The sequence below is a fragment of the Hemiscyllium ocellatum genome, unplaced genomic scaffold (genome assembly GCF_020745735.1).
Source record: "Hemiscyllium ocellatum isolate sHemOce1 unplaced genomic scaffold, sHemOce1.pat.X.cur. scaffold_558_pat_ctg1, whole genome shotgun sequence".
Lineage (NCBI taxonomy): Eukaryota > Metazoa > Chordata > Chondrichthyes > Orectolobiformes > Hemiscylliidae > Hemiscyllium > Hemiscyllium ocellatum.
In genome coordinates this window covers 60,999-82,922 of record NW_026869115.1, presented here as the reverse complement: position 1 = coordinate 82,922, position 21,924 = coordinate 60,999, and the positions used below count along the sequence as shown (strand labels likewise).

Below are 21,924 nucleotides of genomic sequence, written 5' to 3'. Positions count from 1 at the left end.
AGAGGTGGATAGAGAGAGGGAACAGAGAGAGGGGACAGAGAGAGGGGGGAGAGAGAGAGGGGACAGAGAGTGGGGGACACAGAGAGAGGACAGAGACGGGGGACAGAGAGATGGAGAGAGAGAGCGAGGGGGGAGAGAGAGGGGGACAGATAGAGCGGATCAGAGAGAGGGGGAGAGAGAGGGGGGATAGAGAGAGGGGGTGTAGAGATAGGGGCAGGGAGGGGGGACAGAAACAGGAGGGACAGAGAGATGGTGAGGACAAAGAGGGGACAGAGAGAGAAGGGGACAGAGAAAGAGGGGACAGAGAAAGAGGGGACAGAGACGGGGGAGGACAGAGGGTTGGGTACAGAGAGAGGGGGACAGAGAGAGGGAACAGAGAGACGGACAGAGAGAGAGGGCGGACAGAGAGAGGGGGTGCAGAGAGAGAGGGACAGAGAGAGGGGGACAGAGAACCCGAGGCACGGAGTGGGGGTGGGACAGAGAGGGGGTGGGACAGAGAGGGGGTGGGAAGAGAGAAGGGGACAGAAGTGGGGACAGAGAGAAGGGGTCTGAGAAGGTGCGACAGAGAGAAGGGGACAGAGAGGGGGACAGAGAGAATGGGGACAGAGAGAGAGAGAGGGATAGAGAGAGGGGCGACAGAGACTGGGGGACAGATGGGGGTACAGAGAGGGGGACGCAGAGAGGGTGGGACAGGGGTAGATAGAGGGGGTAATGGGGGCACAGAGGGGACAGAGAGAGGGGGAACGGACAGCGGGGAGACGGAGAGAGGGGGCAGAGAGAGGGGGAACGGACAGCGGGGAGACGGAGAGAGGGGGCAGAGAGAGGGGGAAAGGGAGAGGGGTGGACAGAGAGAGTGGGGACAGAGAGAGTGGGGACAGAGAGAGGGTGACAGAGAGAGAGGGGACAGAGAGAGTGGGGACAGAGAGAGGGGGACAGAGAAAGGGGTGACAGAGAGAGGGGTGACAGAGAGAGGGGAACACAGAGAGGGCAACAGTAAGAGGAGGACAGTAAGAGGGGAACAGAGAGATTGGCCCCAGAAAGAGCGTGACAGAGCGAGCGGAGGCTGGAGAGGGGACACAGAGAGGGGAACAGAGACAGGGGGTCAGAGAGACGGGGTTAAAGGGGTCAGAGAGAGGGATTCAGGGAGAGTGGGTTTAGAGAGAGGGGGTACAGAGAGGAGGAGAAAGATAGAGCGGGTACAGAGAGAGCAGGGACAGTGGGGGGTGACAGAGAGAGGGTGACAGAGGGAAGGGGACAGAGAGAAGGTATCAGAAAGTGGGGGACAGAGAGGGGGCAGAGTGAAAGGGACAGAGAAAAAGAGACATATAGAGAGGGACAGAGAGAGGGGATCAGAGAGAGTGGGGACAGAGAGAGGGGTGTCAGAGAGAGAGGGGACAGAGAGAGGGTTGACAGAGAGAGAGGGACAGAGTGAGAGGGACAAAGAGAGTGGGGACAGAGAGAGGGAGACAGAGAGAGAGGGGACAGAGAGAGGGGGACAGAGAGAGGGGACAGAGAGAGGGAGACAGAGAGAGAGGGGACAGAGAGAGGGGGACAGAGAGAGGGGGACAGAGAGAGGGGGACAGAGAGAGGGGTGACAGAGAGAGGGAGACAGAGAGAGTGGTGACAGAGAGAGGGGGACAGAGAGAGAGGGGACAGAGAGAGGGGTGACAGAGAGAGGGGTGATAGAGAGAGGGGAACAGAGAGAGGGGTGCCAGAGAGAGGGGTGACAGAGAGTAGGGGACAGAGGGAAGGGGACAGAGAGAAGGTGTCAGAAAGATGGGGACAGAGAGAGGGGGCAGAGTGAAAGGTACAGAGAAAAAGAGACATATAGAGAGGGACAGAGAGGGGGGGTCAGAGAGAGAATGGGACAGAGAAGGGGACGGAGAAAGAGGGGACAGAGAAAGAGCGGGGAGAGAAAGAGAGGACAGAGAGGGGCGAACAGAGAGAAGGGGGCAGACAGAAGGGGACAGAGACAGGGGAACAGAGAGAGGGGGGCAGAGAGAGGGCGACAGAGAGAGGGTGGATAGAGAGAGTGGGACACAAAGAGGGGGAGATAGAGAGAGGGGAGACAGAGAGAGGGGGAACAGAGCGAGGGGGACAGAGAGAGGTGGGACAAAGAGAGGGGGGCAGAGAGAGAGGGGACAGAGAAAGAGGGACAGAGAAAGGGGACAGAGAGAGGGGGACAAAGAGAGGGGGGCAGAGAGAGAGGGGACAGAGAAAGAGGGACAGAGAAAGGGGACAGAGAAAGAGGGGCAGAGAGAGGAGTTCAGGGAGAGGCGGCCTCTTTCTCTGTCCCCCTCTCTCGGTCCCCACTCTCTCTATCCAACCCTCTCCCTTTCCCCCTCTCTCTGCCCCCACCATTATCCCCCCTCTCTCCGTACCTCCCCTCTGACCCCCATCCGCCCCCTCTCTCTCTCCGACCTCTCTCTGTCTCCCGTGTCTCTGTACCTCCCTCTATGTCCCCCCGTGACACCCGCTCTCTGTTTTCCATCTCTCTTAACCACTCTCTGTTCCCCCTGTGCCCCCATTCCCCCATCTGTCTCCCCCCATCCCCCACACTGTCCCCGCTCTCTGACCCCCACCCCTCCCTCTGCCCCGCTCTCTGTCACCCCTCCCTCTGCCATCCCTCTCTCTGTTACCCCTCCCTCTGTCACCCCCTCCCTCTGTCACCCCTCTCTCTGTCCCACTGTCTGTCCCCCTGACTGTGTCCCTCTCTCTCTGTTCCCTTCTCTCTGTTTCCGCTCTCTCTGTATGCCTCTCACTGTTCCCCCTCTGTCTCTCGCCTCTCTCTCTCTGTCCTCGTCTCTCCGTCACCCCACTCTCTGTCCCTCTCCCACTCTGTCCCCCACTCTCTGACCCCCTCAACTGTCCCTCTCTCTCTGTCGCCCACTCTCAGTCACCCACCTCTCACTGTCCCCCCCCTGTGTCTCTCTCTGTCCCCATTCTCGTTTCCCCCGTCCTCTCTGGACACACCTCTCTGTGCCCACTCTCTCTACCTCCCTCTCTCTGTACCCACTCTCCCTGAACCCCTCCCTGCGTTCCCCTCTTACTGTACCCCTCTCTCTGTCCCCCTCTCTCTGTCCCCCTCTCTCTGTCCCCCTCTCTCTGACCCCTCTCTCTTTCTCCCCCTCTCTCTATTCCCGTCTCTCTGTCCCTCTCTATATGTCCCTTTCTCTCTGTACCCCCCTCTGACCCCCCCACTCTCCTTACCACCTCTCTCTGTCCCCCGAGACAGAGAGGGGAGACAGTGAGAAGGGGACAGAGGGGCAGGACAGAGAGAAGGGGACAAAGAGGGGGAAAGAGAGAGGGGTGACAGAGAGAGAGGGAGATAGCGAGAAGTGGGACAGAGAGAGGGGACACAGAGAGAGGGGACACAGAGAGAGTGGGGACAGAGAGAGGGGGACAGAGAGAGACGGGGCAGAGAGAGAAGGGGCAGAGAGAGAAGGGGACAGGGAGAGGGGAAAGGAGAGAATGGGACAGAGAGAAGGGGACAGAGATCAGGGAGACAGAGCGAGGGGGCACAGAGAGAGGGCAGACAGAGGTGGTACAGAGAGAAGGGAACAGTGAGGGGGGACAAAGAGAGGATGGACAGAGAGGGGGGACAGAGAGAGGGGGGACAGAGATGGGGGACAGAGAAGGTAGGACAGAGCGTGGGGTCAGAGAGAGGAGACAGAGGGAGGGAGAGGGCGGACAGAGAGAGGAGGACAGAGAGGGAGGACTGAGAGGGGGGACAGAGCGAGGGGAGACAGAGAGAGGGGGATAGAGAGAGGGGGATAGAGAGAAGGGGACAGTAAAAGGGGGACAGAGAGAGTGGGGACAGAGAGAATGGGGACAGACAGAGGTGGACAGAGCGAGCGGGAGATAGAAGGGAGGCACAGAGAAGGGGAACAGAGAGAGGGGGACAGAGAGATGGGTTTAGGGAGAGAGGGTGGACAGGAGGGGGTACAGAGAGAGGGACAGAGTGAGGGGGACAGAGAGAGGGGAACAGAGAGAGGGGGACAGAGAGAGGGGGACAGAAATGGGGGGACAGGGAGAGAGGGCGGACAGAGAGAGGGCACAGAGAGAGGGGGACAGAGAGGAGGGGACAGAGAGGGGGGAGATAGAGAGGGGGGCACAGAGAGTGAGGGCAGACAGAGAGGGGGGACAGTGAGAAGGGGACAGAGGGGGGACAGAGAGAAGGGGTCAGGGGGGACAGAGAGAGGGTGGACAGAGAGGGACGACAGAGAGAGAGGGACATGGGGGGCAGAGTGAGGAGAGACAGAGAGAGGGGGACAGAGAGAGTGGGGACAGAGATGGGGGGACAGAGAGAGGGGGGACAGAGAGACGTGGGGACAGAGAGAGTGGGGACAGAGAGAGGGGGGACAGAGAGAGGGGGGACAGAGAGAGGGGGACAGAAAGAGGGGGATTGAGAGACATGGGGATGGAGTGAGGGGATGGGGGTATCAGGGTGTGGGACAGAGGGTGGGTGGCAGAGAGAGGGGGACAGAGAGTGGTTAAGAGAGATGGAAAACAGAGCGGGGGACACGGGGGAAATAGAGGTGGTACAGAGACATGGGGGACAGGGAGAGGTGGTAAGGAGAGAGGGGGGTCAGAAAGGGGGTACAGAGAGAGGGGGACAGAGAGAGGAGGACAGAGAGAGGGGGACAGAGAGAGGGGGACAAAGAGAGGGGACGGAGAGGGCGGACAGAGGTGGGGGACAGAGAGATTGGGGACAGAGTGGCGTGGGAGAGAGAGAGAGGGGGACAGAGAGACGTGGGGACAGAGAGAGGTGATCGGAGTGGAGGGCAGAGAGTGGGGGACAGAGAGTGGGGGACAGAGAGGGGGTTAGAGAGTCGTGGGGACAGAGAGATGGGATCGGAGTGGGGGCAGAGAGTATGGGACAGAGAGAGGGGGCAGAGAGAGGGGGACAGAGAGAGGGGGCAGAGAGAGGGGGACAGAGAGAGGGGGACAGTAAGAGGGGGTAAAGAGAGTGGGGGTAGAGAGAGAGGGACAGTAAGAAGAGGACAGAGAGAGGGTGACCAGAGAGAGGGGGGAACAGAGAGAGGGGCACAGTGTGGGAGACAGAGATGGGAGACAGATAGGGGACTGAGAGATGGGTCATGGGGGGCAGCGAGAGGGGTTCAGGGAGAGGGGGACAGTGAGAGGGGGGAACAGAGAGAGGCGGAACAAAGAGGAAGGCGGACAGAGACAAGGGGGGCAGAGATCAGGGAGACAGAGCGAGGGGGTACAGAGAGAGGGCAGACAGAGGGGGTACAGAGAGAAGGGAACAGTGAGGGGGTCAAAGAGAGGATTTACAGAGAGGGTGGGACAGAGAGAGGGGGAACAGAGACAGGGGGGACAGAGAGAGTGGGAAACAGAGAGGGGGGAACAGAGCGTGGGGTCAGAGAGAGGAGATAGAGGGAGGGACAGGGCGGACAGAGAGAGGGCAGACAGAGAGAGGGGAACAGAGAGAGGGGGATAGAGAGAGGGGGACAGTAAAAGGGGGACAGAGAGAGTGGGGACAGACAGAGGTGGACAGAGCGAGCGGGAGATAGAAGGGACGCACAGAGAAGGGGAACAGAGAGAGGGGGACAGAGAGATGGGTTTAGGGAGAGAGGGTGGACAGGAGGGGGCACAGAGAGAGGGACAGAGTGAGGGGGACAGAGAGAGGGGGACAGAGAGAGGGGGACAGAAATGGGGGGACAGGGAGAGAGGGCGGACAGAGAGAGGGGGACAGAGAGAGGGGGACAGAAATGGGGGGACAGGGAGAGAGGGTGGACAGAGAGAGGCTACAGAGAGAGAGGGACCGAGAGGAGGGGACAGAGAGGGGGGAGATAGAGAGGGGGGCACAGAGAGTGAGGGCGGACAGAGAGGGGGGGACAGTGAGAAGGGGACAAAGGGGGGACAGAGAGAAGGGGTCAGGGGGGACAGAGAGAGGGTGGACAGAGAGAGGGGGGACAGAGAGAGTGGGGACAGGGAGAGGGGGGGCCGAGAGAGGGGGACAGAGAGAGGGGGATAGAGAGAGGGATCAGAAAGAGCAGGGACAGAGAGAGGGGGACAGAGAGAAGGGGACAGAGAGAGGGGGATAGAGAGAGGGGGACAGAGAGAGGGGGACAGAGAGAGGGGTGACAGAGAGAGGGGTGACAGAGAGAGGGGTGACAGAGAGAGGGGGACAGAGAGAGGGGGACAGAGAGAGGGGGATAGAGAGAGGCGTGACAGAGAGAGGGGGACAGAGAGAGGGGGACAGAGAGTGGGGGACAGAGAGAGGGGGATAGAGAGAGGGGGATAGAGAGAGGGGGACAGAGAGAGGGGGACAGAGAGAGGGGGACAGAGAGAGGGGACAGAGAGAGGGGGATAGAGAGAGGGGGACAGAGAGAGGGGTGACAGAGAGAGGGGTGACAGAGAGAGGGGGACAGAGAGAGGGGATAGAGAGAGGGGGATAGAGAGAGGGGGACAGAGAGAGGGGGACAGAGAGAGGGGTGACAGAGAGAGGGGACAGAGAGAGGGGACAGAGAGAGGGGGATAGAGAGAGAGGGGGATAGAGAGAGGGGGGACAGAGAGAGGGGGCAGAGAGAGGGGGACAGAGAGAGGGGTGACAGAGAGAGGGGACAGAGAGAGGGGTAACAGAGAGAGAGGGACAGAGAGAGGGGTGACAGAGAGAGGGGACAGAGAGAGGGCGACAGTAAGAGGGGGACAGTAAGAGGGGAACAGAGAGATTGGCCCCAGAAAGAGCGGGACAGAGCGAGCGGAGACTGGGGAGGGGACACAGAGAGGGGGAACAGAGACAGGGGGTCAGAGAGACGGGGTTAAAGGGGTCAGAGAGAGGGATTCAGGGAGAGTGGGGATAGAGAGAGGGGGTAGAGAAAGGGGCACGGAGATGGGGTAGAGAGAGGAGGAGGAACACAGAGCGGGTACAGAGAGCAGGGACAGAGAGGGGTGACAGAGAGAGGGGACAGAGAGAGGGCGACAGTAAGAGGGGGACAGTAAGAGGGGAACAGAGAGATTGGCCCCAGAAAGAGCGGGACAGAGCGAGCGGAGACTGGGGAGGGGACACAGAGAGGGGGAACAGAGACAGGGGGTCAGAGAGACGGGGTTAAAGGGGTCAGAGAGAGGGATTCAGGGAGAGTGGGGATAGAGAGAGGGGGTAGAGAAAGGGGCACGGAGATGGGGTAGAGAGAGGAGGAGGAACACAGAGCGGGTACAGAGAGCAGGGACAGAGAGGGGTGACAGAGAGAGGGGGCAGAGTGAAGGGGACAGAGAGAAGGTGTCAGAAAGAGGGGGACAGAGAGAGGGGGCAGAGAGAAAGGGACAGAGAAAAAGAGACATATAGACAGGGACAGAGAGAGGGGGGACAGAGAGGGGGGGACAGAGAGAGGTGGGGACAGAGAGAGGGGGGGACAGAGAGAGGGGTGACAGAGAGAGGGGGGACAGAGAGATGGTGGTCCGAGAGAGAATGGGACAGAGGAGGGGCCAGAGAAAGAAGGGGGAGAGAAAGAGAGGACAGAGAGGGGCGAACAGAGAGAAGGGGGCAGAGAGAAGGGGAACAGAGAGAGGGGAACAGAGAGAGGGTGACAGAGAGGGGGTGGATAGAGAGAGGGGGGCACAGAGAGGGGGAGATAGAGAGGGGGAGACAGCGAGAGGGGCAACAGAGAGAGGGGGACAGAGAGAGGTGGGACTGAGAGTGGGGGGACAGAGAGAGAGGGACAGAGAAAGGGGGCAGAGAGAGGGAACACAGAGAGAGGGGTGACAGAGAGAGGGGGACAGAGAGAGGGGGATAGAGAGAGGGGGACAGAGAGGGGGTGACAGAGAGAGGGGTGACAGAGAGAGGGGGACAGAGAGAGGGGATAGAGAGAGGGGGATAGAGAGAGGGGGACAGAGAGAGGGGGACAGAGAGAGGGGTGACAGAGAGAGGGGACAGAGAGAGGGGACAGAGAGAGGGGGATAGAGAGAGGGGGATAGAGAGAGGGGGGACAGAGAGAGGGGGCAGAGAGAGGGGGACAGAGAGAGGGGTGACAGAGAGAGGGGACAGAGAGAGGGGTAACAGAGAGAGAGGGACAGAGAGAGGGGTGACAGAGAGAGGGGACAGAGAGAGGGCGACAGTAAGAGGGAGACAGTAAGAGGGGAACAGAGAGATTGGCCCCAGAAAGAGCGGGACAGAGCGAGCGGAGACTGGGGAGGGGACACAGAGAGGGGGAACAGAGACAGGGGGTCAGAGAGACGGGGTTAAAGGGGTCAGAGAGAGGGATTCAGGGAGAGTGGGGATAGAGAGAGGGGGTAGAGAAAGGGGCACGGAGATGGGGTAGAGAGAGGAGGAGGAACACAGAGCGGGTACAGAGAGCAGGGACAGAGAGGGGTGACAGAGAGAGGGGGCAGAGTGAAGGGGACAGAGAGAAGGTGTCAGAAAGAGGGGGACAAAGAGAGGGGGCAGAGAGAAAGGGACAGAGAAAAAGAGACATATAGACAGGGACAGAGAGAGGGGGGACAGAGGGGGGGGGACAGAGAGAGGGGGGGACAGAGAGAGGGGGGGACAGAGAGAGGGGTGACAGAGAGAGGGGGGACAGAGAGATGGTGGTCCGAGAGAGAATGGGACAGAGGAGGGGCCAGAGAAAGAAGGGGGAGAGAAAGAGAGGACAGAGAGGGGCGAACAGAGAGAAGGGGGCAGAGAGAAGGGGAACAGAGAGAGGGGAACAGAGAGAGGGTGACAGAGAGGGGGTGGATAGAGAGAGGGGGGCACAGAGAGGGGGAGATAGAGAGGGGGAGACAGCGAGAGGGGCAACAGAGAGAGGGGGACAGAGAGAGGTGGGACTGAGAGTGGGGGGACAGAGAGAGAGGGACAGAGAAAGGGGGCAGAGAGAGGGAGGACAGAGAGAGGTAACTGTCCCCCCTTTGTAGCAGGGGGTATTCAATCCCTAGAACAGAGCAAGCTTCAGAATTCAACCCTAAAACCAATCTGTACGGACCCGCTGGAGACCTGAAACATCAATACAGAGATTGCTGAAGAATCTCTGATGGGAGAGGGAGGAAGAGACAGACAGAGTTCACCTTTCAATCCAGTGATTTCTGCGGGAAAGCTCCTTCAGAACAGACCGTTTTGAGGAAGGGTCACTTGAAATGTGAATTGTTCCTCTCTCTCCTCACCGTTGTTACTGAATATCCCCAGCCATCTGTTTGCTTGAGAATTTGATCTGACCTGATCCAAGCGTCACTGAGTCATTCAGTCTGTGCTCAATGCCCTGAGGCTGCTTCTGCTGAAAGTTGACAAACAGGTTTAAAGCTTTATAAGGTGTTGTATTCGGAGGGCGGGCTACATGGGAGAACAGATACAGAACACAGGCACTTCACAAAGATCCTTATCAATGTAACTTTGTGATGTTAATTCAGAAGGAACAGCTCAGAGCTAACATTTCAGTTAATCAGCCAAGGGGAGTGTATATGTCATTGCAAAGACTTGTTGTAAAGAATATACAGAACTGAACTTTAGTGACTGTGTTTGTACGGAGAGTTTTTTTGTGAATAAAGTGTCTTTTTGAATTTGATATAAATATTTTTTCAAGGGGGATCAAGCATCTTGAGCTGGTGGAGGCATTGCCCTTATCTATAATCTTTCTTAAATAAACACTAGACAAGTTAGATACTCCCCGGGTATACACATCAAATGGTCACCAATGGGGAGGAGATGGTGGGATTGTCAGGGGGGCTCAGTGTTGCCTCACCCCCCCCCCCCCGGGTTCGATTCCAGCCTCGGGCGACTGTCTGTGTGGAGTTGGCACATTCTCCCCGTGTCACTGTCCAAAGATGTGCAGGCTAGGTGGATTAGCCCGAGGAATGAAGGGTTCCTGGGATGGGGCGGGGGGGAGGGGGATGCGGTGGGCGGGGGGGGTGGTGGGGGGAGTAGGATGCTCTGACGAGGGTCAGTGTGAACCTGATGGGCCGAATGATCAATCCAGAGACTCAAATAATGTTCTGGGCCGTGGGGGGAGGCTGTGGGTCATCGCAGTGAGAACAGGTTTGGGAATGATCAAGGTCCAAGGGGGTAACAGGTTTACTATCTGAGATGTTGAGGTTATGATGTTTTCTCGAGGTGATCTGGGGATAAACTTACTGAGGGGATGGTTCCTAAGGTATTGAGGGAGCACTATCTGTCAGTACAGGGTGCAGATGATACACTTCATAGATCATAGAACACAGAACAGTACAGCACAGAACAGGCCCTTCAGCCCATGATGTTGTGCCGAGCATTGATCCTCATGTAAGGTAAACCTAATGTACGGACCCTCAAATGTCTGTGACCATATACATATCCAGCAGTCTCTTAAATGTTCCCAACTTCGCTTCCACAACTGCTGCTGGCAACGCATTCCATGCTCGCACAACTCTCTGTGTAAAGAACCCACCTCTGACATCCCCTCTAGACTTTCCTCCAACCAGCTTAAAACTCTGACCCCTCGTGTTAGTCATTTCTGCACTGTGATATAGTCTCTGGCTATCGACTCTATCTATGCCTCTCATTATCTTGTATAACTCAATTAGGTCCCCTCACTTTCTTCTTTTTTCCAATGAAAAAAGTCCAAGCTCAGTCAACCTCTCTTCGTTAGATAAGCCACCTATTCCAGGCAGCATCCTGGTAAACCTCCTCTGAACCCTCTCCAAAGCATCCACATCTTTCCTATAATAGGGTGACCAGAACTGGACACAGTATTCCAAGTGCGTTCGAACCAAAGTTTTATAGAGCTGCAACAATATCTCACGGCTCTTAAACTCAATCCCCCTGTTAATGAAAGCCAAAACACGAAATGCTTTCTTCACAGCCCTGCCCACCTGGGTGGCCATTTTAAGGGATCTATGTACCTGCACACCAAGACCTCTCTGTTCCTTCGCACTGCCTTAATCCTGTACTCAGCTTTCAAATTCGACTTTCCAAAATGCATCACCTCACATTTATCCAGGTTGAACACCATCTGCCACCTCTCAGCCCATCTCTGCATCCTGTCAATGTCCCGCTGCAGCCTACAACACCCCTCTACACTGTCAACGACACCTCCAACCTTTGTGTTGTCTGCAAACTTGCTGACCCATCCTTCAATCCCCTTATCCAAGTCATTAATCAAAGTTAAAAAAAGAGTAGAGGCCCAAGGACAGAGCCCACCACTCACCACTGACTTCCAGGCAGAATACTTTCCTTCCACTACCACTCGCCGTCTTCTGTCGACCGGCTAATTCTGTATCCAGACAGTTACATTTCCCTGTATCCCATTCCTCCTGACCTTCTGAATGAGCCTACCATGGGGAACCTTATCAAATGCCTTATTGAAGTCCAGATACACAGCATCCACCGCTCGACCCTCATCAACTTGTCTAGTAACATCCTCAAAGAACTCAATAAGATTTGTGAGGCATGACCTGCCCCTCACAAAGCCGTGCTGACTGCATTTAGTCAAACCATGCTCTTCCAGAGGGTCATATATCCTATCCCTCAGAATCCTTTCTAACACCTTGCAGACGACAGACGTGAGACTGACTGGTCTGTAATTGCCGGGGATTTCCCTATTTCCTTTGTTGAAGAGAGGAATTACATTTGCCTCCCTCCAGTCCTCAGGTACGACTCCAGTGGAGAGCGAGGATGCAAAGATCTTCGCAAGCGGCGAAGCCGTCACATTTCTCTCTTCCTAAAGCAGCCGAGGACAAATCTGGTCTGGCCCTGGAGACTTGTCAATCTTAACATTCGTCAAAAATTTCAGCACATCAGCTTCCTCAATCTCTATCTGATCCAGCATGCTTACCTGCTCCTCAATGGTTTCATTCACTACAAGGTCCTTTTCTTTAGTAAAGACAGAAGCAAAAAACCCATTTAGGGCTCCCCGTACCCCCTCAGACTCTACACACAAGTTCCCTATGCTATCCCTGATCGGTTCTCCTCCTTATTTGATCAGTCTCTTATTCCTCACACACGTGTAAAATGCCTTTGGATTCTCCCTAATCCTTCCTGCCAAGCCTTTCTCGTGCTCCCTCCTGGCTCTCCTCAGACCATTTTTGAGCTCCTTCCCCGCCTGCCTGTAATCCTCTAGAGCTGAGCAAGACCTTAGCTTCCTCCACCTTACGTAAGTGGCCTTCTTTATTTTGACGAGAATCTCCTCCGCTCTCGTCATCCAAGGTTCCTTTATCTTACCCCTTCTTGCCTATCTCAGAGGAACATATTTATGCATCAGTCGCAACAACTGTTCCTTAAACCGTCTCCACATGTCTATAGTGCCCTTTCTATGGAACAATTGCTCCCAGTCCATGCTTCCTAACCCACGTCTGATAGTATCATATCCTTTTCCCCAATTAAATACCCTCCCATTGTACATGCTTCTCTCCTTCTCCATAGCTATGTACAATGCGAGGCAGTTGTGGTCACTATCACCAAAATGCTCTCCCACCACAAGATCTGACACCTGCCCAGGCTCATTGCCGAGCACCAAATCCCCTCTCCCCTCGTCAGCCCACCAATGGCCTCTCCCCGCGTCGGCCGCTTTAATGTACTGAGTTAGGAAACCCTCCTGAACACACCTTACAAAAACAGCTCCTTCCAAACCATCTGCTCGAAGGACGTTCCAATCAATATTGGGAAAGTTAAAGTCACCCATTACAACAACCGTACTCCATTCACACTTTTCCAAAATCTGCCGATCTATGCTTTCCTCAGTCTCCCTGCTGCTGTTTGGGGGGGGCCCAATGAGGTAACTGCTCCCTTACCGTTCCTAATTTCCACCCATACTGACTCAGTAGGCAGCCCCTCCTCGACAATGGTAACTTCTGTAGCTGTGATACCCTCTCTGATTTCCTTTCTGAAATCCCTGTATGTGGTGTCCCTCAAGGGTTGGCCAGCACGGTGGCTCAGTGGTGAGCACTGCTGCCTCACAGCAGGGACCAAGGTTCGATTCCAGACTCGGGCAACTGTGTGTGTGGAGTTTGCACATCCTCCCTGTGTCTGCGTGGGTTTCCTCCGGGTGCTCCGGTTTCTTCCCACAGACCAAAGATGTGCAGGTTAGGTGAAATGGCCATGCTAAATTGCCTGTCATGTTAGGTGCATTAATCAGGGGTAAATGTAGGGGAATGTGTCTGGGTGGGTTCCTCTTCGGAGGGTCAGTGTGGACATGTTGGGCTGAAGGGACTGTTTCCACACTGTAGGGAATCTAAGGATCTATCCTTGGCCCCTCCTTTTTCTCACCTACACACTGCCAGGAGGTGATATCGTCCAAAAGCACCGTGTTAGGTTTCACATGTACACTGACAATGCCCAGCTCTCCCTCCCCATCATCCCTCTCCATTATTCCACTGTTATTCAGTTATCAAACTGCTGACCACATTCCCACTACTCGATTGGCTGCATTTTCTCCAATGAAACATTGTAATGGTTAAACCCGTTGCCTTCAGATGCTATTAGAAATTACTTTCCCTTACTGCTGAGCCCCTCCCTCTCGCTGGGTGCAGTCTGAGGTAGAACTACACTCTTTACAACATTGCTGTTATATCTGTAACCCCAAGGTGACCTTCTGATCAGATTCTACACAATAACAAACACCAGGAATTCCAATCTTTAAAATGTTGCTTGTCTCCACCTCACCCCAGTCCCATTGCTACTGAAACCCCTTACCCGTGTCGGTGTTGCCTTAAACTTGATGAATCTGAAACAGAGCCCTTGATTCCTTGACTGACCCAGAATCTGCTAGCTTTCTGTGTTTCCTGCACAATGACCCCCCTGGTCCCTTTGTGGTGCAGCTTTCTCCAGTTCCCACCATGTAAATAGCACTCTGTTCTCTTACTATCCCCTCCAAAATGACCAACTTCCCATTTTCCCAAATTATACTCCATCTGGCAACTTGTTGCCCCCTTCTCCTGTGCATCTCTCACACTTACCAATCCTCTTAGAACTTTACAGTTATGCCTTTTCTGACAGATTCCACCCAATTCTTCTAAACGTTAACTGGTTGTCCTGGGCAGTGGGAAGCGTGCAGTGTTGCTCTATGGGAGGACTAGGAGGAGCTTGCTGCCCATTGGTCAGAATGGAGGCCACTTGCCCATCGAGCTGCATGAGCCTTTCACCCCCCATGTCTTATTGATGAGGCACAGCGGCAGCACAGAAGTTAAAAAAGAAGCAGCAACTCCTGCTCTCCACATCTCACTGACTCTTGGAACATTCTGTCCCATGTGTCAAAGATCTGCCCTGTTCAGTCACATGAAGTCCCAAGTTGGAAACTCCTAGAAACTCACATAGATTTCCCCCTGAACTGACTGCTGCCCTCCACAAGGGGTAATGTGCCCAGTCATCCTGGGCCAGGAGGAGGGGATGGTGCGAGTTTCTAACCTGAACTGACAGTGATGGATTTTATAAACTTGTATTACAGGATATTACAGGTGGACATTCAGATGGGAATCTCAGTAACTGTAATGCCAAACCCTGACAGAATTGCTCAATTCATCAGGAGCTGGATATTCACATTGTGTGTGAGGATTGTGTTCCAGCTCATTCCCATTTACTGCATCAAAGTTCTCCTTTGAATCATCCCATTCTCTCAATAGATCTTCCCAAACATTCAATGTGTGTCCTGTAATCCTTATATAATGAGCCGATGGGTGAAAGGTTTATTATTATAACCTGTAACATTTCTAAACCCCTCTGTCACAGTGCAGCCACAATTGCCTCTGCTACAAGGAGAACAACCTCAGTTTCCCCAAACCCCTGATTCCCCAATGTCTGTTTGCTCTCTATAAGGTACACATCAGGATTGTATTGGAACATTCTCCACTTGCCTGCATCAGTGCAGCCCACAACAATATTAAAGAAAGTGACCATCCTCCAGGACAAAGCACTGTGCCTGAGTGGTGTCCCATCCCCCCGCTTCAGCATTCCCTCTCCCCACCCCCGGGGTACAGTGACATCACTGTGTAAAAGGGAAAGGCAGCATTGTCCTCCCAGACCATAGGGCTGGCCTCTCATTAGGGAGAGATGGCTGGTGGTGGGTTTAACCTGAAGGTTACCACAGCCCAGGCAAGGGGAGAGGGAGAGAAGGAGAGTCCATCTGTTGTAGATGGATATTCTCTATGTATCAAAATCACCAATATCATAAAAATGAATAGTGTAAAAAAAATCCAGCCTAACCCTCACTACCACCCACACACCACCCACAGCCTGCCCCTCACTGCCGTACACACACCGCAACCAGACTGACACTCACAAACAGCCTGACCCTCACAACCAGCCACACACCGCACCCAGGCTGACCCTCACTACCACCCACACACCGCCCCCAGCCTGACCCACACTGCCATCCACACACCGCCCCCAGCCTGACACACACTGCCGTCCACACACTGCACCCAGCCTGACCCTCACTACCACCCACACACCGCCCACAGCCTGACCCTCACTGCCACCCACACACCGCCCCCAGCCTGACCCTCACTGCCGCCCACACACTGCCACCAGCCTGACCCTCACTACCACCCACACACCGCACCCAGCCTGACACTCACTACCACCCACACACCGCACCCAGCCTGACCCTCACTGCCGTCCACACACCGCACCCAGCCTGACCCTCACAACCAGCCTGACACTCACAACCAGCCGCACACCGCACCCAGCCTGACCCTCACAACCAGCCTGACCCTCACTGCCATCCACACACCGCCCCCAGCCTGACCCTCACTACCACCCACACACCGCCCCCAGGCTGACCCTCACTACAACCCACACACCGCCCCCAGACTGACACACACTGCCCCCAGCCTGACCCTCACTGCCACCCAACACCGCCCCCAGACTGACACCCACTACCACGCACACACCGCCCCCAGCCTGATCCTCACTGCCATCCACACACCGCCCCCAGCCTGACCCTCATTACCACCCACACACCGCCCCCAGCCTGACCCTCACTACCACCCACACACCGCCCCCAGCCTGACCCTCACTACCACCCACACACCGCACCCAGCCTGACCCTCACTACCACCCAGACACCGTCCCCAGCCTGACCCTCACGACCACTCACACAACGCCCCCAGCCTGACCCTAACTACCACCCACACACCGCCCCCAGCCTGACCCGCACTACCACCCACACACCGCCCCCAGCCTGACCCTCACTACCACCCACTCACCTCACCCAGCCTGACCCTCACTGCCATCCACACACGGCCCCCAACCTGACCCTAACTGCCATCCGCACACCGCACCCAGCCTGACCCTCACTACCACCCACACACCGCACCCAGCCTGACCCTCACTAACACCAACTCCATGCACCCAGCCTGACCCTCACTACCACCCAAACACGGCACAGAGCCTGACCCTCACTACCACCCACACACCGTCCCCAGCCTGACCCTCACTGCCACCCACACAGCGCACCCAGCCTGACCCTCACTACCACCCACACAACGCCCCCAGCCTGACCCTCACCACCAATAACATACCGCCCACAGCCTGACCCTCACCGCCACACACACACCGCGCCCAGCCTGACCCTCACTACCACCTACACACCGCATCCAGCCTGACCCTCACTGCCATCCACACACTGCCCCCAGCCTGACCCTCACAACCACCCACACACCGCATTCAGCCTGACCCTCATTGCCGTCCACTCACTGCACCCAGCCTGACCCTCACTACCACCCACACACCGCATCCAGCCTGACCCTCACTACCACCCACACACCATCCCCAGCCTGACCCTGACAACCACCCACACAACGCCACCAGCCTGACCCTCACCACCAATAACATACCGCCCACAGCCTGACCCTCACCGCCACCCACACACCGCAGCCAGCCTGACCCTCACTACCAACCACACACCGCACCCAGCCTGACACGCATTGCCGTCCACACACCGCACCCAGCTTGACCCTCACTGCCGTCCACACACCGCACCCAGCCTGACCCTCACTGACATCCACACACCTCACCCAAGCTGACCCTCACTGACGTCCACACACCGCACCCAGCTTGACCCTCACTGCCGTCCACACACCGCACCCAGCCTGACCCTCACTGCCGTCCACACACCGCACCCAAGCTGACCCTCACTGACGTCCACACACCGCACCCAGCCTGACCCTCACTGCCGTCCACACACCGCACCCAGCCTGACCCTCACTACCACCCACTCACCTCACCCTGCCGGACCCTCGCTGCCCCCCACGCACCGCCCCCAGCCTGACCCTCACTACCACCCACAAACCGCACCCAGCCTGACCCTCACTACCACCCACACACTGCCCCCAGCCTGACCCTCACTTCCACCACACACCGCACCCAGCCTGACCCTCACCACCAATAACATACCGCACCCAGCCTGACCCTCACTACCACCCACACACCGCACCCAGCCTGACCCTCACTGCCATCCACACACCGCACCCAGCCTGACCCTCACTGCCATCCACACACCGCACCCAACCTGAGCCTCACTGCCACGCACACACCGCACCCACCCTGACCCTCTCTACCACCCACACACCGCACCCAGCCTGACCCTCACTACCAGAAACACACCGCACCCAGCCTGACCCTCACTACCACCCACACACGGCCCCCAGCCTGGCCCTCACTGCCATCCGCACACCGCACCCAGCCTGACCCCTCACTACCACCCACACAACGCACCCAGCCTGACCCTCACTACAACCCACTCACCACCACCAGCCTGACCCTCACTACCACCCACACACTGCCCCAACCTGACCCTCACTACCACCCACACACCGCACCCAGCCTGACCCTCACTACAACCCACTCAACACCCCCAGCCTGACCCTCACTGCCATCCGCACACCGTCCCCAGCCTGACCCTCACTACCACACACACACCGCACCCAGCCTGACCCTCACTACTACCCACACACGGTCCCCAGCCTGACCCCCACTGCCAACCGCACACCGTCCCCAGCCTGACCCTCACTACCACACACACACCGCCCCCAACCTGACCCTCACTACCACACACAAACCGCACCCAGCCTGACCCTCACTACCACCCACACAATGCACCCAGCCTGACCGTCACTACCACACACTCACCTCCCCAGCCTGACCCTCACTTCCACCCACACACCGCCCCCAGCCTTACCCTCACTACCACCCACACACCGCACCCAGCCTGACCCTCACTACCACCCACACACCGCCGCCAGCCTGACCCTCACTACCACCCACACACCGCCCCCAGCCTGACCCTCACTACCACCCACACACCGCACCCAGCCTGACCCTCACTGCCATCCGCTCACCTCACCCAGCCTGACCCTCACTGCCGTCCACTCACCGCACCCAGCCTGACCCACACTACCACCCACACACCGCACCCAGCCTGACCCTCACTAACACCCACACACGGCCCCCAACCTGACCCTCACTGCCATCCGCACACCGCACACAGCCTGACCCTCACTGCCACCCACACACCGCACCCAGCCTGACCCTCACTACCACCCACACACCGTCCCCAGCCTGACCCTCACTGCCACCCACACAGCGCACCCAGCCTGACCCTCACTACCACACACACAACGCCCCCAGCCTGACCCTCACCACCAATAACATACCGCCCACAGACTGACCCTCACCGCCACACACACACCGCACCCAGCCTGAACCTCACTGCCATCCACACACCGCACCCAGCCTGACCCTCACTACCACCCACACACCGCATCCAGCCTGACCCTCATTGCCGTCCACTCACTGCACCCAGCCTGACCCTCACTACCACCCACACACCGCAGACAGCCTGACCCTCACTACCACCCACACACCGCCCCCAGCCTGACCCTGACTACCACCCACACAACGCCACCAGCCTGACCCTCACCACCAATAACACACCGCCCCCAGCCTGACCCTGACTACCACCCACACACCGCCCCCAGCCTGACCCTCACTACCACCCACACACCGCATCCAGCCTGACCCTCATTGCCGTCCACTCACTGCACCCAGCCTGACCCTCACTACCACCCACACACCGCAGACAGCCTGACCCTCACCGCCATCCACACACCGCACTCAGCCTGACCCTCACTACCAACCACACACCGCACCCAGCCTGACCCGCACTGCCGTCCACACACCGCACCCAGCTTGACCCTCACTGCCGTCCACACACCGCACTCAGCCTGACCCTCACTACCAACCACACACCGCACCCAGCCTGACCCGCACTGCCGTCCACACACCGCACCCAGCTTGACCCTCACTGCCGTCCACACACCGCACCCAGCCTGACCCTCACTGCCGTCCACACACCGCACCCAAGCTGACCCTCACTGACGTCCACACACCGCACCCAGCCTGACCCTCACTGCCGTCCACACACCGCACCCAGCCTGACCCTCACTACCACCCACTCACCTCACCCAGCCGGCCCTCACTGCCTCCCACACACCGCCCCCAGCCTGACCCTCACTACCACCCACAAACCGCACCCAGCCTGACCCTCACTACCACCCACACACTGCCCCCAGCCTGACCCTCACTTCCACCACACACCGCACCCAGCCTGACCCTCACCACCAATAACATACCGCACCCAGCCTGACCCTCACTACCACCCACGCACCGCACCCAGCCTGACCCTCACTGCCACGCACACACCACACCCACCCTGACCCTCACTACCACCCACACACCGCACCCAGCCTGACCCTCACTACCAGCCACACACCGCACCAAGCCTGACCCTCACTACCACCCACACAAGGCCCCCAGCCTGGCCCTCACTGCCATCCGCACACCGCACCCAGCCTGACCCCTCACTACCACCCACACAACGCACCAGCCTGACCCTCACTACAACCCACTCACCACCACCAGCCTGACCCTCACTGCCACCCACACACCGCACCCAGCCTGACCCTCACTGCTGTCCACCCTCTGCACCCAGCCTGACCCTCACTACCACCCACACACGGCGCCCAGACTGACCCTCATTGCCGTCCACTCACTGCACCCAGCCTGACCCTCACTACCACCCACACACCGCACCCAGCCTGACCCTCACTACCACCCACACAACGCCACCAGCCTGACCCTCACCACCAATAACATACCGCCCACCGCCTGACCCTCACCGCCACCCACACACCGCACCCAAGCTGACCCTCACTACCACCCACACACCGCACCCAGCCTGACCCTCACTGCCGTCCACACACCGCACCCAACTTGACACTCACTGCCGTCCACACACCGCACCCAGCCTTACCCTCACTGCCGTCCACACACCGCACCCAAGCTGACCCTCACTGACGTCCACACACCGCACCCAGCCTGACCCTCACTACCACCCACTCACCTCACCCAGCCGGACCCTCACTGCCACCCACACACCGCACCCAGCCTGACCCTCACTACCACCCACACACCGCACCCAGCCTGACCCTCACTACCACCCACACAATGCACCCAGCCTGACCCTCACTACCACCCACTCACCTCCCCAGCCTGACCCTCACTCCCACCAACACACCGCCTCCAGCCTTACCCTCACTACCACCCACACACCGCCCCCCGCCTGTCCCTCACTGCCGCCCACACACCGCACCCAGCCTGACCCTCACTGCCGTCCACTCACCGCACCCAGCCTGACCCTCACTGCCGTCCACTCAACGCCCCCAGCCTGACCCTCACTGCCACCAACACACCGCACCAACCTGACCCTCACTGCCAACCAAAAACCGCCCCCAGCCTGACCCTCACTGCCACCCACACACCGCACCCAGCCTGACCCTCACTGCCACCCACACACCGCATCCAGCCTGACCCTCACTACCACCCACACACCGTCCCCAGCCTGACCCTCACGACCACCCACACACAGCACCCAGCCTGACCCTCATTGCCGTCCACTCACTGCACCCAGCCTGAACCTCACTACCACCCACACACGGCGCCCAGCCTGACCATCACTGCCATTCGCACACAGCACCCAGCCTGACCCTCACTACCACCCACACACCGCCCCCAGCCTGACCCTGAGTACCACCCACACAACGCCACCAGCCTGACCCTCACCACCAATAACATACCGCCCACAGCCTGACCCTCACCGCCACCCACACACCGCACACAGCCTGACCCTCACTACCACCCACACACCTCACCCACCCTGACCCTCACTACCAGCCACACACGGCACCGAGCCTGACCCTCACTACCACCCACACACCGCACCCAGCCTGACCCTCACTGCCACCCACTCAGCGCACCCAGCCTGACCCTCACTACCACACACACAACGCCCCCAGCCTGACCCTCACCACCAATAACATACCGCCCACAGACTGACCCTCACCGCCACACACACACCGCACCCAGCCTGACCCTCACTACCACCCACACACCGCATCCAGCCTGACCCTCACTGCCATCCACACACCGCCCCCAGCCTGACCCTCACTACCACCCACACACCGCATCCAGCCTGACCCTCATTGCCGTCCACTCACTGCACCCAGCCTGACCCTCACTACCACCCACACACCGCAGACAGCCTGACCCTCACTACCACCCACACACCGCCCCCAGCCTGACCCTGACTACCACCCACACAACGCCACCAGCCTGACCCTCACCACCAATAACATACCGCCCACAGCCTGACCCTCACCGCCACCCACACACCGCACTCAGCCTGACCCTCACTACCAACCACACACCGCACCCAGCCTGACCCGCACTGCCGTCCACACACCGCACCCAGCTTTACCCTCACTGCCGTCCACCCACCGCACCCAGCCTGACCCTCACTGCCGTCCACACACCGCACCCAAGCTGACCCTCACTGACGTCCACACACCGCACCCAGCCTGACCCTCACTGCCGTCCACACACCGCACCCAGCCTGACCCTCACTACCACCCACTCACCTCACCCAGCCGGACCCTCGCTGCCTCCCA

The 21,924-nt window shown here is 58.1% G+C and overlaps 1 long non-coding RNA gene across 1 annotated transcript in view; it reads right to left on the bottom strand.

Moving 5' to 3' along the window:
* LOC132813939 (uncharacterized) overlaps nucleotides 1-13,895 on the bottom strand; it is a 33,610-nt gene extending 19,715 nt beyond the window's left edge. The window contains exons 1-2 of the long non-coding RNA XR_009644226.1: nucleotides 13,879-13,895; nucleotides 9,022-9,227 (exon numbers count right to left, since the gene is read on the bottom strand). This is a non-coding gene — a long non-coding RNA (uncharacterized LOC132813939). The remainder of the gene's footprint in view (nucleotides 1-9,021; nucleotides 9,228-13,878) is intronic.
* Nucleotides 13,896-21,924: the final 8,029 nt, after the last annotated feature.